We start from the raw sequence: 18,396 nt of genomic DNA, 5'->3' as shown, positions 1-18,396 counted from the left end.
ATTTTGTGGTGGCATTTTGGCATCCAAAGGCAACACAGAGCAAAAAGAAAGAAAGAAAGAAAGAAAGAAAGAAAGAAAGAAAGAAAGAAAGAAAGAAAGAAAGAAAGAAAGAAAGAAAGTCTTTGCCAAGGACACAGCAGCCATGTCATAGACCGTGACAACACCAAGCCCTGAAAGATCATCCGTTCAGACACAGAATCTCTGGAACAAATTGAAAACCTGTTGGAGCACTCAGCTGTGTGGCAGAACAGCGAATCCAAATTCCTCCTTGCCTCTCTTTCTTTGCCTTCATCTTTTTGTCCGATTAAGTCACACTGAGACAAGGTGACCCTGAACGTTCTTAGCGCTCAGGTTTTGAATTTTCCACCCCACGCCAAGGGAGGAGGGTGGAGGGGAGGACCCCTGCCATTCCAAAGGACAGGACTGGGTCCCTTAAAAATGCTACGCAGTCAGGACTCCCTGCTGAATGGGGTCAACTGTGGTGTATGGGAGGAGGGAATCCCCCCCAAAAAACCAGGTGGAGGGTCCTCCTGCAAACAGGACCATTCTACCCGCAGAAGACCTCTTCCTCCTGAGAAAGGCAGATCCTGGGTCCAACCCGCTTCCAAATACTTAGGTTGGAATCGTTGCCATTGGCTCTGCTTGCATTTCTTTTCAATTGCTTCATTGGCAAGCCAGACCTCTAAAGAAGCTGTCCAAGGTGCTGAAACCCATTCCCAAAACAGGACTGAGCAGTGGATCGAAAAGGGTTTCAGTCAGAACCAGCCAGAAGTCTAAAGGAGCAATCCAAGCAACTTGGGTCATGCCGTACCTTTCAACTCGCTTCTCAGTGGCCCTGTTCTGGCTCTGTTCCAGTTGGCACTTGCCTAAATTGCATTTCAGTTCCTGGGGAACAACGCCGTTTTCGTCCCTCCTTTGTAGCCCCTGACGGCTATTCTATGCTTGGACTAAATTTGGCACAGGCTCTTATCGCCCTCTGGATTCTTACAAGAGATTTAATCCACCACATTTTACAGCTACCTTCTTGTGGATATAAATGAGCTCATAACTTACAGGACAGTGTCTCTTGCCAATGCTGCCGAGAATCTTATAGGTCAGTGGGCAAAAGAAATTGCTATTCTTTGGGCTGGAACTGATAGAATGATATCGGCATTTTATTGAAGCTAACTTTGAAGCTCTGTGTGTGTGTGTGTGTGATGGGGTTGTTGTTTTAACCAAAAGGACTTGCAGAGATCTTTGGTTGTCTTCAAATAAACCTCTGGCATTGCAAATGTATAACCATCAACAACTAGAAAGCCAATGGTGGTGTGATGGTTAGAGTGTTGGATTTAGACCAACACTCGGGTTCAAATCCTCACAGGCCTACAAAACTTACTGGATGACTGTGGGTCAATTTCTGTGCCTCTAACCTACCTCACAGGGTTGTTGTGAAAATAAAAGGAGGGTGGACAATGAATGCTGCTCTAAGCTCCTTGGAGGAAAGGTGGGGTCAAATAAGACAGGTGTTGGCCAACAATTTGATGCCCCTTGATGGTGGCCAAAATCTGTCCCCTGATGAGATCAATTTACCAATGGAAACCCTCAAGCCAGACCTGAGTGCAGCAACTGGTCTACATAAGCATACTGCCTCTGATATTGGAGGTATCTGCAGTATTTCAATCCCCAGAAGCTTAGCTCATGTGTTTAGGGTATCTGTCACCCTATTTACAGGCCCTTACATTTAGTCAATAGCATCAGCCCTTGTTTTAAATGAGCAAGCCTTTCCCCCACCCCCACCCCATCTGAACATCTCCCTGTTGATATATTACATCAAAGCTCATTCGCATGGCGCCATCGATAATTAATTCTTTCCACTTATTTATAGTAGGGCAGTCAATTTTTTCTCAGGGCTTGGCAATTGCATTTGGAAAATGAGGTGGCTATTTCTCATCCCATCCAAGATGCATTATTATTTTATGCAGCGTTATCTTTCCAATGCCCTGTTGCATTTAACAAAGGAAGGCTTTTAAGGGCAAATTATGGGAATCCTGGTTATATTTATTTGTACTGTGTGTGATCCTCCTCCTTCTAATGACAACAGAGTATATCAACACACAGCCATAAGCACAGGGTTGGATGAATCATAGAATAGTAAAGTTGGAAGGGTTCTATAAGGCCATCAAGTCCAACCCCCTGCTCAGTGCAGGAATCCACCCTAAAGCATACCTGACAGATGGTTGTCCAGCTGCATCTTTGAATGCCTCTAGTGTGGGACAGCCCACCACCTCCCTAGATTATTGGTTCCATTGTTGTGCTGCTCTAGCTGTGAGGAAGTTTTTCCTGATGTCCATCCAGAATCTGACTTCCTATAACTTGAGCCCATTATTCCGTGTCCTGCACTCTGGGAGGATCGAGAAGAGATCCTGGCCCTCCTCTGTGTGGCAACCTTTCAAGTATTTGAAGAATGCTATCTCCCCTCAATTTCCTCTTCTCCAGGCTAAACATGCCCAGTTGTTTCAGTCTCTCCTCATGGGGCTTTGTTTCCAGACCCCTGATCATCCTGGTTGCCCTCCTCTGAAAACGCTCCAGCTTGTCTGCATCCTTCTTGAAGTGTGGTGCCCAGAACTGGATGCAATACTCAAGATGAGGCCTAACCAGGGCCGAACAGAGAGGAACCAGTACCTCACTCAATTTGAAAGCTATACTTCTATTTATGCAGTCCAAAATAGCATTTGCTTTTTTTTGCAGCCACATCACAGTGTTGGCTCATATTCAGCTTGTGATCTACAACAATTCCAAGATCCTTCTCACTTGTAGTATTGCTGAGCCAAGTATCCCCCATCTTGTAACTGTGCATTTGGTTTCTATTATCTAGATGTAGAACTTGGCATTTATCCCTATTAAATTTCATTCTGTTGGTTTCAGCCCAGCACTCCAGCCTATCAAGATCACATTGAAGTTTGTTTCTTCAAAGCCAGCCATTCCCAGGAACATGGAAGCCCCTTCATACCAGGGATGGGTAACCTGTAGTCCTTCAGATGTTCTTGCAAAACAACTCCCATCTTACCTTGCCATTGGCTTTTCTGGCTAGGGCTGGTGGCAGTTTTGGCCTTCCAGATGTTTTGCCCTCCAGTTGCCCACCTTCATTTTAGACCATGATTCACTGGCCGCCCTTTTGCAACTCCAGTGCCTCCACAAAGAACATGCAGGTGGATAGCGTCATTCTAGAGTTTGGTCACTAGGTGGCACTGGACTTAGCTCCTTTAGAGATCTGACTGGTTCTGGCTGAAGCCTGGACCGGATTCACCACCTTGCTGACATCAGATCCACCAGCCTACATTGGGCAGAGGCAACAGCACTCCGATTTAGCACTGTTTTGATTTCCCACAACCCCCCTTGATGTGACGTCACTCTAGGCCATTGTGGGACAGCTACATGGTAGCTCTCCAAGCCAGATGTTCCTTTGTTTTTTTTAAAGTGGGAAGGTGCAAGGCAGGCATCGTGGGGGACCGTGGCCAACAGGGACAACTCAAAGGCAATTCCTTGACCTTTGAAACCCTAAATGGCCCAGGCAGGCTGTCTGAAGGACCACCTGCTCCCAGATCAACTTGCCCTCCTATTAAGATCTTCTGATATTGTTGATGTCTCTAATGTCCCTGCTAGGGAAAGGGCTGTCAGAGCAACTACTTTGCATGCAGAAGGTCTCAGGTTCGATTCCCAGAATCCCCAGGTAGTGGGGGGGGGTTAATCCTGCCAGAAACCCTGGAGAGTCGCTGCCAGTCAGTGTCAACAATACTGGCCTAGATGGACCAAGGGTCTGACTCAGGCTAAGGCAGCTTCCTATGCTGCCATGCTGTGTTCATTCACTCTGTTCATTGCCTGCCTTGCAGTAATTTTAAAAGGCCAAAAAGGGTTTGTTCTTTAGTTAAATACATCCTTTAAAAATGAAGACAGCCTAGGGCTGAGCAACAGAGGCCGTGATGTTGTGGGCGAGGCCTTTACAGCGGTTTTTCGGTGGGCAGCTTCAGGGGAGAAGCCTCCTGCAGCCTACTGGTGGCCTCCCCAGGGGAATTGTGGGTAAAGAAAAACAGGGCTTGCCATGTTGACATGGCGACTGCCACATAACCCACAGTTCCCTTCTGGGCAATGCCACCTGATGAGGCCGCATCATTCCAGGAGCATAACAGGGAAGGGAAAACAGCAGCTGCTAAGTTTCACCCTCCCCTTCCAGAACATCCTGTGATGTAGATGTGAATTTTCTGGGACAACAGAGCACCAGGCAATAATAGACACCAATAATTCATCCCTGTCTCCCCCTCGATGTACCTCAATTACTCCCCCCCTTCCCTTCCCTTATGGTTTATGATGTTATCATATGCCTGTCTCAACGACTGCCTTACAAAACATTCTTCAGGGTTATTTCCCCCATAAAACATGGCAATAATAATGATTTCTCCTGTAAAAGCCAGTGGTTCCTGCTTGCACGGTAATTCCCATTCTGCCGAGCCAGCCATGTGGAGTTGATGGCTAACAAATTGCAGGCCTGACAATGGCTCTGAGTGGGAGGGAAGGAAGGAAGGAACACACAACCCACTATTCCACACTCAATGGGTGAGTGTGGTTTGTTTAGAACCGTAGGTTGTTCGTCGAATCATGGATTAGCGTGTTGTCTGTTTTGCAGCAAAACTGAGATCTGAGCACTACCCGAAGAGCATTACCTTTCTTGCTTTTATTTATTAATTTATTACATTTCTATCCCGAAGCTTTCCCACTACATCACCTCTAGGTGGCACTGTGGTGTAGCAGCATAACGCCAATGACGCAAGAGGAAATGGTGCTTTCTTTCCCCAATTGGAAATAATACTGCATTTCCCCTGCTTTAAAAAAAAGTACTCGCCAGAAGTGCTGTTCACAAACAGCAGTGAAACTGGAGGGTCATGACATCATCTAAGGAACCTGTAAACAAATGCAAGTAGGAATGACAAGTGCACAACCAATTTATTTATTTATTTATTACATTTATATACTGCCCCCATAGCCAGGACTCTCTGGGCAGTTTACAGAAATTCTAAAATTAAGATAAAAACAAGTATACAAAATGTAAAATACTAAAACACAGAACATATATACATAAAGCATTAAAAACCATTAAAAAAAACTAAACATGTGGGTGATTAAGATGTGCCGCCATATGCCTGGGCAAAGAGGAAAGTCTAAACCTGGCGCCGGAAAGATAGCAGCATTGGGGCCAGCGTTGGAGCCTCATCAGGGAGATTGTTCCAGAGTCTGGGGGCCACTACCGAAAAGGCCCTGTCCCTCGTTGCCACACTCTGAGCCTCTCTTGGAGTAGGCACCCGGAGAAGGATCTTAGATGTTGAATATAGTGACCGGGTATATTCACGTCGGGAGAGGCGTTCCGTCAGGTAATGTGGTCCCAAGCCGTGTTAAGGCTTTATAGGTCAAAACCAGCACCTTGAATTGGGCTCGGAAACATACAGGCAGCCAGTGCAAGCGGACCAGAGCAGGTGTTATACAGTTGAAGCTTTTGGTTCCCAAAATCAATCTGGCCGCTGCATTTTGCACGAGCTGCAGCTTCTGAACCGTCTTCTGTGGAAAAGCTCTGAGGCTAGAGGAGCATGACCCCAGCCTGTGGGCCAAATGGACCCTTTGTCTGATTCAGCAGGGCTCTTCTTACGGTCTTATGTAGTGTCTCCATTTCTCCCCCCCCCTTCCCTTCTCACGCACAACGCCTGGCGAGGTTTTTGCTTCGCGTCGAGCAGTCTTGGGTTATCGACATGCTGCTCTTCTTTCATACCCAGCTCGTAGGATTTTTGCATCTCTCTGGTTCATCAATCCCCAGCAGGGAAGACAGCGGGAGACCCTCCATCTGCAGAGCTCACAGATGGATGCCTCTGTACCGCTCGGACGTTTCATGCCTTTTGCCCGACTCAGAATTAGAACACCGCGCAATGCGGATCCGATTCGCACCGAGTTAAACCAAAAGTTAAACTCCAGTCAAGGCAAAACGTAATGAAATATATAATCGACCAATAATACCATCACATGTGGAAATAGCCAGCTACTGTTTATGACTCCGTTCCTTCCATTTCCAGTGTTCAGGGGGTGAGTGACGATGTTTATATGGAGCCAAAACAGCACCATCTATACACAAGAGAGAGGTTTTGCAGGCTTGGTGGAACTACGTGGTTTACAAAAGTAAACCCCCCCTTAAAAAAAAGTACTTTAAGGGGGGAATCTCTAAGGAAAGGGGATCCCAGCCCCCATATCCAAATAAGTGGCCACAAAATGCTGGCTGATGGTTGGTTGGAAAACCAGGGAAATGGAATGGAATGGCATCACCTCAAAGAGGTGCCATGGCTACCCGGAACCCTGAAATGCAGTATTCCACACCACAATATCTTTCTTACCAAACACCATGATCGGGATTTACCCTCTGTGTTTTTCTCACATCCCCTTTTTAAGCAGCCTGTGCCCCCATCTTGCAGCAGGGGGGCGCGGCATAAATTAATGATGGGATCCGTGTCTGTCCTAAGCAATAGCACACGGATGCCGATAACGATACCTTGGGAGTTTGGAATGGAAAGGGCCTTGTAGCGGTGGTGCAGAGGGCCCTGCAGGGTGGGGAAAAGCCGTCAACCTCTGCTCAGATATATCCCCCCACACCGCCCATTTCTCCCTGCTCTGTTCTAGCGCTTTTTCTATAGACCAGGGACGTGCCGCCGCGCATCAAAAGAGAGAAAGCGTAGGGGGCATTTACGAGAACCCAATGGAGTATGATATGATTCGGCTTGTCTCTTTGCCAGCCAGAGATGTTCCATTTGTCACCCCCAAAGTTCAGCTTGGCAGGGAACTTGGCTCGTTTTGTCACCGAGAGCACAACGGCGGCAGTTCGAATGACAGATCCAGATAACTTCTTTAGCTAATCCTGCTTGCTAATAGCAAACGGATTCCCCCGTTAAATAATCACTATAACAGACCTGGGGTGTCCGACATGGTGCCCGTGGGCAGCGATGCAGTAAGGACCAGCTTTGGGGAGAAAGTCCAGGACGCCGTGGCTCAGGGGAACCCACCAATGACCACCTCGAGAGCAGCAGGCACGGAAGCAAATTCCTCTTTATTCCTGAAGTCGTGGTGGCGAGATTATGAAAGCCAGCTTAAAATGCAAAACAGCACATTGTAAGAGTGTCATTGTCGTATAACCACAATCGGCAATTAGTTTGGTTGTTGTATTGATGTATGGGGAACATGGACCCACTTTTAAGGCGTGTTCAGAGGAGGGCAACGAGGCTGATCTGGGGTCTGGAAACAAAGCCCTATGAAGAGAGATTGAAAGAACTGGGCATGTTTAGCCTGGAGAAGAGAAGATTGAGGGGAGACATGAGAGCACTCTTCAAATACTTGAAAGGTTGTCACACAGAGGAGGGCCAGGATCTCTTCTCAATCCTCCCAGAGTGCAGGACACGGAATAACGAGCTGATGTTACAGGAAACCAGATTCCAGCTGGACATCAGGAAAAACTTCCTGACTGTTAGAGCAGTACAACAATGGAATCAGTTACCTAGGGAGGTTGTGGGCTCTCCCACACTAGAGGCCTTCAAGAGGCAGCTGGACAACCATCTGTCAGGGATGCTTTAAGGTGGATTCCTGCATTGAGCAGGGGGTTGGACTCGATGGCCTTGTAGGCCCCTTCCAACTCTGCTATTCTATGATTGTATGAATGGCACTTGGAGGGGAGGAGAAGGAAGAGAAACGTCATGTGCTTCACATGGCCATCTAACCCCCAGTCCCCACCCATAAGAGAAGTCTATCAATGGCTACTAGACCTGATGGTTGCGTGCTACCTCCAGTATCCGAGGCATTAAGCCTGTGCGCACCAGTTGCTGGGGAATATGGGTGGGAGGGTGCTGTTGCACCATGTCCTGCTTTGTTGGTCCCTGGTCAAAAGCTGGCTGGCCACTGTGTGAACAGAGTGCTGGACTAGATGGACCCTCGGTCTGATCCAGCAGAGCACTTCTTACGTTCTTAGGTTCTTAAGTCCAGAGCCCTAAAGGTACCTAGCTGAAACACTGTCGATGGGTACCACTGTGCCCACAGACACCTTCTTGGGTGGCCTTCCACTCCTGTTCTCATTTATTTAGTGTGTGTGTGTGAGTGTCTGTGTATGAAATAGAGACTAACAACAAAGTAATTTCAAAATATATTTAGAGCTAAACATGTCAGCATCTGCCCTCATCAACAGCTGCGATGCTCACCCTACGCTTCTGCTAACGGAGCCGAAGAATGTATTCGATTTTGTCGCAGCTGCATCACACAACCGGCTTGTTCTGAGCGTGCACTTCCTCCTGCTGCCAAACCAGATCTTCTCTCATTTTATTCTTGCATCTTGGATGGTTTCATTTCATTTTACATTATTTATTTTTAAGTCCCGAAACGCAGGGCTTCTACATTTACCTCTGCTGAATTCCATCTCGTCAGTTTCAGGCCAGCGTTCCAGCCTGTCACGACCATTTCGAATCTCGATTCTGTCTTCTACGGTGTTAGCTGTGTCTCCCAGCGTCGCGTCATCTGCAAAGTTGATCAGCATCCCCGCCACGCCCTCGTCCAAGTCGTTTATGATATGCCTTTGATGCGAGGAAGAACTGTGGCAGCAACGTGCTGTCTTTTTCCTGTTCACGGAGGAGAGGCGTCGTATTCAGTCACAGCAAATTAACCGTACACACAAACGTTCGCTTAAGTGCAGATCCAAGGTCCAAAATCCCCCCACACCCCCGGTCCTTCCCTGCTTGAGTTATTTCCTTGTATGTTTTATTCATTTGGCAACTCATAAAGTAGATTTCTCTAGGAATTTTCCGGTTTAACTGAAAACATAATAAGAGCATCGGAATAAATAAATAAATAAAGTAGCGCAACATCACGATACAACGGCAAATCCAATATGGCATAAAACCGACAGACGTTGACTGGCATAGCATAAAATATAAAAGTCACCCTCCGGTACATGAGTTGAACATGCTAAAATGCTTTAACTGCCAGAGAGAATGAAAAAGTCTTAGTTAGGGCGCAATCCTATGCATGTTTAGACGGAAAGAAGTCCCACAACTCAATGCTGGAAGTTGTAGGACTTTTTTTCCGTCTAAACATGCATAGGTTTGCGTGCTTATTTCAAAAGTTACCCCAACATTAAAATCACTCCACTGGCTGCCAATTAGTTTCCAGGCAAAGTGCAAAGTGTTGGTCATTACCTTTAAAGCCCTACATGGTTTGGGTCCAAGTTACCTGCGGGATCGCCTTCTCCCGTACAATCCGCCCTGCGCACTCAGTTCCTCTGGGAAGGATTTTCTCCGGTCTGCCAAAATTAGGCTGACAAGTATTACCCAGAGGACCTTCTCTTCTGCTGCTCCCAGACTGCGGAATGGCCTGCCGGAGAAGACGCGTCAACTTAACTGTCTTTTAGCATTCAAGAAAGCTTTAAAGACTAGCCTTTTCCGGCAGGCCTACCCAGATGAATGTGAAATCAAGATTTTTTAAAATGTGTTGATTTGTTGTACTAATGTTGTTCCCTGCCTCGATCCAAAGGAAGAGGTGGTTTATTATTATTATTATTATTATTATTATTATTATTATTATTATTTCTGTGCCTCTCTGGGCATGGAGAAAGGGACTTGGCTGGCCCCAGGAGCAGTAACAGTTCCTCCTAGCACCAATGAGTCACTAGCTTTGCATGGCACCCGGCGCTGGGGTGCCATGAGAAATCACTCCATGGCTGCTCTTCTTGGCAGCAGCCGAGTCAGCCTCTGCCTGCATTCCCACGGTTATTTCCAACCTGAGATTGGAGATAACTTCAGAGATTTCCTCCTACCAGAAGGCTATTAGAGAGCCTTGTGGGATGGGTTAGGGATACTGGTGGAGCGAATTAGGCCCACAAACTCTTGGTTTTGCACTCCTGCCTTTAGGCATGGGTAGGTACATATGGGAGGAGGCATTCCCAAGTAGGGTAGAGTTTTATAGGTCAAAACCAGCACTCAGCCTAGCAGAAACCCTGTTGGAGGCCTGAGTTCAGTGATCAAGGCATCATGGGATGCTTTATGGTAGAGGCTGTAGCTCAGTGGTAGAGCCGCTGCTTTGCATGAAGAGGGTCCCACGTTTAATCTCCAGCATTTCCTTCTATGTCCTGGACCCCCTGAGCAACTCCTTAAGCATCTCTTGCCTCTTTAAGAGTCCCACCTTCCTTCTTTTTACCTTCCCCTTCCCAGTAATGTGGGGTTTAGACTGTAGACACGGGGTGAGTGACTTTCCAGACACTTGTGGCTTAACACAACCCTTTACTAGTGAATTAAAACAAGCAAATTACAAATAAAAGTAATAAAAGTTGCAAAAAGTTTTGAGTTCTTTTACCCTAAGCTGCACCGAGACTTCTTCAGGCTGCTTCTTTCTTCTCCTTCCTCTGGTCTTCCCCTTTCTTTCTGTCTGGCTTTCTCCTCCCTTTTTATATCCTCTTCCCCCCAAACAGAAAGTACTTGAAGAAATGAAACTGGGGCAACAAATCTTAACCAGAGAAATGAAACTACTCCCCTCAAGGATACCTCCTCCCCAAAGAAAAAGAAAAACCCAGGCTTCTAAGGCTGACTTTATTACCTTGCCGTGTAAGGCCTCAAACCTTCACAGTTCCTAGCTGTATAAAACGTTTTTAGAAACCCACTCAGTTAGCTACACCTCTGTGAAGTCTGAATTCCACAGACAAAGTTCAACAGACAACACATAAGAACATAAGAAGGGCCCTGCTGGATCAGTCCAAGGGTCCATCTAGTCCAGCACTCTGTTCACACAGTGGCCAACCAGCCATCGACCAACAAGGCAGGACATGGTGCAACAGCACCCTCCCACCCATGTGCCCCAACAATGAAGCAGACATCTTTTTTAACCTACTCTTTAGAGGAACATTTATTCCTCCCCCTTGCAAACAAGTACCTAATTTTATTTTCTCCAGGACAGCTAACACTGTAGATATTGGGTCTGCATAGAGCATGATGTAGAGCATTTGAATATTCCATGGTTTCTATCAGCCTGCTCTGATCCCTGAAGCCTCGCTATGATATTATGGGATAGCTGGCTCGCACAACAGCATTTCCTATGTAAATATGGCATTACTGCCTGTTAACACAGATAAGGAAGGGCGATGTGTGTCAGTAGGAAAACTGATTAGCGCCTCGCCTTCCCCATTCTAAGATAATCTAACGGAGGGCCAAGATACATCATGCAACAGGGTGGAAATTGCTGAATGAGATGCTCCCGAGCACTCCGTGTGCATGAACGCGCACACAGATCCCATCATTTGGCTGAACAGTGGCAGAAGATCTGTGCACGCAGAAGAAGATGCGTGGGACTCTGCGCGTGGGGCTCTGTGCGCTAATGTTAAGAACATAAGTACATAGGAAGTGCCCTGCTGGATCAGTCCAAGGGTCCATCTAGTCCAGCACTCTGTTCACACAGTGGCCAGCCAGCCGTCGGCCAGGGACCAACAAGCAGGACATGGTGCAACAGCACCCTCCCACCCATGTTCCCCAGCAGCTGGTGCACTCAGGCTTACTGCCTCGAATACTGGAGATAGCACACAACCTTCAGGGCTAGTAGCCATGGATAGGCTTCGCCTCCTCCAGGCATTGATCCATTTTTTATTATGCTCTTCATGGTTTTAATTTCTGTGAACTGCCCAGAGAGCTTCGGCTATTGGGCGGTATAAAAATGTAATAAATAAAATATAATAAATAAATTTATTACGTTTGTATAACACCTCATAGCCGAAGCTCTCTGGGCAGTTTACAAAGATTAAAACATTCAACAATAAAAATCGATATACAAAATTTAAAACCATAGAAGCATAAGAATAGACAACACAAAAAGACAATATATATATATATATATATGTTAATGCCTAACATGGAGTTTGCCTTCTTCACAGCGGCCACACACTGGGTGGACATCTTCATCGAGCTGTCCACCACAATCCCAAGATCTCTTTCTTGTTTGGTCACCATCAGCTCAGATCCCATTAGGTTATACTTGATTTTTTTTTTTAATGTTCTACACATGAGGAGCCATGGACATCATGGCTTGCACACAGCGATCCATTTGGGCATGGGAGAACAGCCCAATCCACATACATTGGGATGCTCCGTACGGCTTCCCAACCATACAGAGTTCTGCGTCGGCATCGAGAAAAACCCTCCTTTCTGAGCCTTGTACCTGAGAGGAATTCAGATATGAGGAGATATTTTTATGGTTATATCGATTCAGAAGAAGCTCCTACCATCTGTTCTTCTGTGTAATTATAAATGTGAAAAAGAAAAAGAATCGTAATTCACATGCACGTAACACTCCTTTTTTTTTAAGTGAAGGGAATGAGCAATTTAAATGCATAGTTAATCCTTTCGAGCTTCTTCTTTTTTTTAAAGAAAAGGTTATCTGTAGTCCATCAGTTCTTGAGGCAGATAGAACCCAAAAGGGGGGTGTAGCTTTCAGAGCTGCCTTGGAAAGGCATCAAGTGAGGAGTACCCTCGGCTAATGTCCATAAAGTGAAGAAATACAATGAATGAACACCGTTTTTTGCATTTTAGTCGCACAAACCGAATCCCAGCGGGTTAAAATATATTGCATTTGTACAAAAACACACATACATACCATCAGAAATACCCCTTGATATGATGAATTTCTATGCCTGTGATCTGACATATATTTACCTAGGTGTAAGGACCATTCAAAACACTGGGACGTATTTCCAAGTAGACATGTGCTTTAAAAGAGAAGGTTCATTTTTTTTTAAAGACTGAGAAGTAAAGTTAAGAAGGGATCAAACGTCCTTAGGAAGGCGCTTTTTTTTTTTTAACCCAAGTCGATATAAATAAATATGGTTCGAATAAAATGAATACAACAGAGCAGAAAGGGTGCAAGCCAGCCCCAAAGAATGCCAGCATGGCTAAACTCAAAAGTCAGCTGCCCAGATCACACTGATTTGCTCATGCAGTTGGAGTTTTGCACAGATGGAAATAGCAGCAGGGCTGACCCACATTTTGCTGCTTGAGGCAAAGGACAAGGTTTTCCCTTTCCTCCTTTGCGGGAGATGGCTCCAGGTCTTTCCCTGTCACGGGAGGGCACTCAGACTCTGGAGCAGATGCTGAGCAATCCCCTGCCCCCCTAGAAGCATCATTGCCTCAAGCAACAAACCAGTAGCCCTCCTGTAAGAAGGAATGCTCACTTACAAAGATGGTCTCCTCAGGAGAAAGCAACTCCTCTTCGGTAGGGCTCTGGCCAGAGAGCTCTAATGGGCAGCAGCTGAGCCTGGGTGGGGCTGAGCAGGCTTTGTGATGAAAAGCCTGCAGTCAGAGCTTGCTAGTTGTTGAAAACAATGCCTCACCAACTTCTCCTGGTTTGTGCTTGAAATCCTGCTTGGCTCTGCCACTGGATTATGTAAGTATTGGACTGCCTAACTGTGCTTTGACCACGCCTGCTTTGCCTGATCTCCCTTAACCTGAAACTTTTCTGCTGGATCATCGGACTAGGTTATTACTTCGCCTTGTGGTCAGCCTTGTTACCGAGACTGCTACAGCCAATGCAGGACAACTAGCAATGCACACTCCATCCTTCTTCCGAGCACCTCGAAGGAAACGCAATGTGGATCAGTGGTTTTGAACAGCCTTCCCCAATCGGTTGCTCTCCAGATGTTTTGGAGAACAACACCCATCATCCCTGACTATTGGTCACACTGGCTGTGGCCCATCAGCCCCAGGCAGGGATGGTACATCCTTGCTCAAGACCACTCTCCGGTCCATACGGTGAACTGCCCATTGTTGATGAGGCCAGAAAGAAAATCACGGCATCCCCTTGAATCCCCCAGCTGTTTCACCTTCGGGCACTCCCTTCGGGGTCTTTAAACTCCCCTAACCTTTATGCTTTAATCCCTGTGCTTAAGAGAGGGCCGCTGCTGCTCTTTGGCTTCCACGCGTCCCACCGGGAGCTGCCATCCATCCCGGGCCGCAGCCCCGGCGCCGAAACAAGGACCAGTGAAATTGAAATGCCAGCGCGTCGCCATCACTCATGTAAAACAAACCCAAGGCGCGTCGGCGACAGGGAACAAACAGGCATGCTCTGTTAACGCATCGCTGTTCTATGCGCCTCGCCGGTTCGAGAAAGCACACAGGATGGTTTAGCAAAGAGACATTTGTCACGTTACGCCGGGATCCGCTCTCGATGCAATCTTCAAGTACATTCCAGGGAACCGGAAAATGGGCCCATTTGGCATCGGGCCCGCTTCAGTAAGAGGCGTACAAAATTATGCATGGTGTGGAGAAGGATAGGGAGGCATTTTTCTCCCTCTCTCAAAATATTAGAACCCAGGGTCATTCCATGAAGCAGATTAGTGGGAGATCCAAGACAAATCAAAGGAAGGACTTCACACAGGACTTGGTTGAATTTTGGAACTCAGTACCACAAGATATAGGGATGGCCACCAATTTGGATGGCTTTAAAAGGGGGTTGGATCAATTCCTGGAGGAAGAGGAGGCTATCCATGGCTACTAGCCCTGATGGTTGTGTACTATCTCCAGTATTCGAGGCAGTAAGTCTGTGTGCACCAGTTGCTGGGGAACATGGGCAGGAGGGTGCTGTTGCACCATGTCCTGCTTGTTCATCCCTGGCCGATGGCTGTGTGAACAGAATGCCAGACTAGATGGACCCTTCGTCTGATCGAGCAGGGTTCTTCTTATGTCCGTCACTGGCCCACTGGTGCCGAAGAACAATGGCGGCTTGTGGCTGCGCTCAAATTTGGACCGTTTCATCTCTGCAGCTGGAACCTACCCAAATGATCGCAGTTTGACACGATCGGCCGCATACGAGGCAGCTTTGCACCAGGGGGTTTACTCCAGGCATCTCCAGCCTGGCATCCTTCAAATGTATTGGACTACAACTCCCATCTTCCCCACCACCTGGACAGCAGGCACACAGGTCCCCTGTTCACAGTCTTCCCCACTATCGAGAGGTGTGTTGTATTTCCGCTTGAAGTGCAGTCAGTCCGTCTTAGTGTGCACTTAGCCATAAGGAATTAGCATGCGCACAATTCATGCGAATCTGTTTGATTTCATCATTTTTGTTGGGCAAAGGGGTGACACCTTTTTGGGCACCAGATTGGAAAAGGCCGAGCTAGTGAGATCTTGTAACACAAAGCACATCGAGTGCTGTGGCAGGGGTGGGGTGAGTTAGTAGTAGACTTTTGGCTCAGGCCCAGATCCAATACAATCCCTTTCCATTTGGTTCTTTCTCATTCATTTGTAAATGTATCATGTTAAAAGCTAGTCCCTTCTGCTTTCTGCAAGGCGCATGCCACTGAGAACACATGGGTAAGACAGACCATTCTAGTTACTTTACAAGTGTGTGTGTGTGTGTGTGTGAGAGAGAGAGAGAGAGAGAGAGATTCATGAATCGTTCCATCTCACCATATCTTAAAGAGTATTTCCATCTATGCCTTGGTGCAAACCTAGTGTGTAGTGTTGGTGCAACAGGACCTACCCTTGTGTAACTTGAGCCCATGAGATCTGGTCTTGCCCTCTGGGGAGCGAGACGGCCCTTCGGGGATTTGGAGAGTGCTCTCATGCCACCTCTGACCCTCAAGTCTTCTGTTCCTTCAACCTGTCTTCATAGGACTTTTCCCCCCAGACTGCTGATCCTCTTCGTCCTCCTCCTCCTCTGACCGGGCCTCCAATTCTTCACCTCCTTAAAGTGTGATCCCCGTTGAACTCGCAGGGCGCGAACTAGCATGGGGTAGAAACCCCCAATGGATTCAAATGAGTTTGAATGAATACGACCCACGGATTCCAGAGCGGATGGGCTTTCCCCGAGTCCCGTGGACTCTGTGGACTGGCTTTTCACTTTGGGGGTGTGTGCAGCCTAGTGCTAACGCGTACACATGCTATGTGAATTGGCGCAAGGACGGAAAATCGGATGCTGTCAATGAGGCCGGACAACAGCTCGAAAGATGCCCAACAGTCCCCCAAACACAGAAAGAACAGATCTAAGAAAATCTGTGTATCCAGAGGTGTCGTAAAGGCCGGATTTCATTTCGGAGAAGCTCCCGTCACAACTCTTCAGAACGGAGAGAAGACGGCGCGGAAGCCGGAAACCACCCACCGTCGGGCTGTTCATTTGAGGTTCAACAGCTTTGCTTTCCGCCTTTGTTTTTCAATTCTCCCCGGCATTTTTCTTGGACTAAGCTACACCTCTGTCCTATTTCGTTCGTTCTTTTTAATGCTTTCTTCTGGCAGGGGAAGGTGCTCCTTCTCCAACGAACCTTCAGTTCCCAACTGCTGTGGTTAAACTCCCAGGGAGCAAAGTTCAAGGGGGGTGATGGGGTATGTATTAACTGCACTTGCTTACTTCCCCTCTCTTTCTCTGTGTGTCGGTTATTTCTGCAGTGTCTGCTTGAGACTGTAGGCTCCTTGGGGACAAAGACCTGTTGTCAGGTTCTGCCCTGCAGCACCACCTGGCGGCCGCAGAGCACTCTGCCAGCCGCAGAGTAGTTGCAGGACCCAGGCCCATATCAGCAAGCACTCCCAGATGGGCTAATGCAGTCCAGCTGGGAGCAGCCAGGAAAGGGCTATATAAGAACGGCATTTCCACTTCTGCCTTTGCCACAGCAACATGGTCTCCTGTGCTAGTCCGTTCCTGACTTCCTGCGATTCCAGACCTTGCCTTCCCTGACCGTCTGCTTTGCCTGACCACGCCTTTTGCTTCTGGCCCTGATTGGACTGTGTTGCCGGTTCCACCGCCGTCCATCCCGGCCCTGGTGTTCCTGCGCTGAGGCCTTGCCGCCCACGCCCCGGACCCCAACACCTGTCTAACTTTGCCTTCATACCTCCGTCATGCCCCACGTACACTGACGGTGCCGTACAAATAACAGTAACTCCAAAATACGAGACCCCTCTGCTCCACGTTCTCTTCTTGCAGTTAACCATGAAGCACCAGGTCCCCTGGATGCTTACAAAAGCCGTCACTGACCTCTAGTGTTCATTCTCTAGAGCCGGATAAAATGGCAACGAACACCAGGGCAGGGGGGAAGGCGGTGCTTTGTAAAAAGACTTCCAGCCTTCGGGGAACCCTTTCCACGCACCGCCGGGGGACCGTCTGCCACTGTAGAGCCTTTGCGCCCTGCAAAGGATTCTGGGTAGGCCTGGCATCAGCATGCAATCACCAGCCTGCAAAATGGTAGGTGGGGAGGTTTTGCCCTCCCCTCCTGACCGTGCTCCTGGAGGAGAAGAGGAAACCTTCCCATCCACCATTTCCTCCCCTCCAACACTTGAACAATGTTTCCGCTGCTCATGGCTCTTGGAATTGCAACCTGGAGATTAAAGTTGGACCCTTTTGGCATTGCCTTTGCTGCTATTTTGTGTATCACTGTTCCTAATTAGGAGGCTAAAGTGTTCTTTTTATCATACAGACAACATTCGCTGTGGAGGTTATGTCTAAACGAATTTGAAAATAGTTTTGGAACTACTAGCTTGAGGCTACTCCCGCACGGCATGAGAGCACACGGCGATTATAAGATTGCTTATCTGAAGAAATCATATAGGATGAAACAGGACTAATTTACCGGATTCCTGTCATAACGAGAACATATGACAAGAACACAACTTCTTTTGCAGATCAAAAAAAAATCTATGAACCCAACAAGGAGTTTATGCCATTTGTGGTATAGGAATTCTGCTATATGTAAATGTAATTTGTTGTGCTTATGATATATAACCGTGAGTGTTAAGACAACTGGCTAGTCTGCTTTAAACACCTTTGCAACTTGTCTTTAAGAATTCATATTGCGTGTAATAATTTATATGTGTAGGAGCGTATACTGACATCTCATGGTTTTTTGTTAAATGTGAAACTGTACTCCGTGTTTGCAGTCGGGTGCTGTTTGGGCTCTGTTCATTTTCGTATTTTTCCAACCACAGCTCATTTTTCTGTTTTTGGTTATACGGAATGAGACTATTGTCCATCTGGCCCAGTAATGTCAACACTGACTGGTAGCAATAATAATATATTTATTGATTACCCGCCTCTCCCTCTGGATCGAGGCGGGGTACAACACAAATAAAAACTCCATAAAATACATACAACTAATTCAAACGTTTAAAACCAGCGCATCATTAAAAGCAGCACACCATTGAAAAAGGCATCTTAAAATTCAGCTGGGTAGGCCTGCCGGAAGAGATCAGTCTTCATGGCTTTCTTAAATTCTGGAAGACTGTTAAGCTGACGAATCTCTCCCGGCAAGCCATTCCACAAACTGGGAGTGGCAGAAGAAAAAGTCCTTTGGGTAAGAGTTGTCAGCCTTGTTTTTGTTGGCTGGAGTAAATT

This window comes from Elgaria multicarinata, chromosome 18 (genome assembly GCF_023053635.1).
Source record: "Elgaria multicarinata webbii isolate HBS135686 ecotype San Diego chromosome 18, rElgMul1.1.pri, whole genome shotgun sequence".
Lineage (NCBI taxonomy): Eukaryota > Metazoa > Chordata > Lepidosauria > Squamata > Anguidae > Elgaria > Elgaria multicarinata.
The sequence above is the reverse complement of the archived record's forward strand: the minus strand, read 5'-3'. Positions refer to the sequence as shown.